Here is a 232-nt window from a genome sequence, read left to right as displayed (position 1 = left end):
ACAGGTGTGCAAAGCAAAAAGAAGTAACATAAAAAACGAGACAACCATCAGAGCCAGTATTTTAAGTGCTTGCGCGTACCTTGCTGTTCCCGGTCGAAAACCCCGCGCCCGACTAGCCAAGCCTTAGTCAAGTGCCTCTAAGGGACAGAAAAAAGAAAGTCGCAGCAATAATATTTGAATTTCTGATGCTCGCTTAACTCTTGCGTTGTTTCGGGCTTTAGTCATGCCCGCA

The sequence above is a fragment of the Amblyomma maculatum genome, chromosome 4 (assembly GCF_055883805.1).
Source record: "Amblyomma maculatum isolate TAMU_Amacu chromosome 4, ASM5588380v1, whole genome shotgun sequence".
NCBI classification, from domain to species: Eukaryota; Metazoa; Arthropoda; class Arachnida; order Ixodida; family Ixodidae; genus Amblyomma; species Amblyomma maculatum.
The sequence above is the reverse complement of the archived record's forward strand: the minus strand, read 5'-3'. Positions refer to the sequence as shown.